The 429-nt window shown below is 32.2% G+C and overlaps 1 protein-coding gene across 1 annotated transcript in view; it reads left to right on the forward strand.

Moving 5' to 3' along the window:
- Positions 1 to 429, forward strand: part of LOC119591895 (COP9 signalosome complex subunit 1-like) — a gene marked incomplete in the record, with an annotated part of 20891 nt that overhangs the window by 17444 nt on the left and 3018 nt on the right.

Genomic DNA, 429 nt, shown 5'->3' on the forward strand with positions numbered 1-429 from the left:
ATTGCTGTGATGTAACTGGATCCATGGGGGTTAAATACTATGTGATGATGAATTTTATTCAATAAAACTTTACCCAGCCTGTTGCCTACATTAAAAGTTTGCTAGTTGTAGGCAGTGGGTAGATTATTGCAATGTTAAAATTGTGGTTTTTAAATAATTTCTGATCTTTTTTTTGTGATGCATTAATCATTTTAGCATCAGGAAGGAAAGATATTTTATAGGTAAACCCATAATCAGCGAACAGAACCTATAGCCCTCATTATCCAAATGGGATACCTTCCATAGTAACCATTTGGATAACAAGAATTAAGGGATGTTAGGTTCCTGTTCACTGTCTTCACCTGAAACAAATTCAGTAAATATTAATCATCTTTTATTACTTTACAATTTTGACTTAGTAAACAAAAATGTCTTGGCATTCTAATGCAT

Source organism: Penaeus monodon, chromosome 29 (assembly GCF_015228065.2).
Source record: "Penaeus monodon isolate SGIC_2016 chromosome 29, NSTDA_Pmon_1, whole genome shotgun sequence".
NCBI lineage: Eukaryota > Metazoa > Arthropoda > Malacostraca > Decapoda > Penaeidae > Penaeus > Penaeus monodon.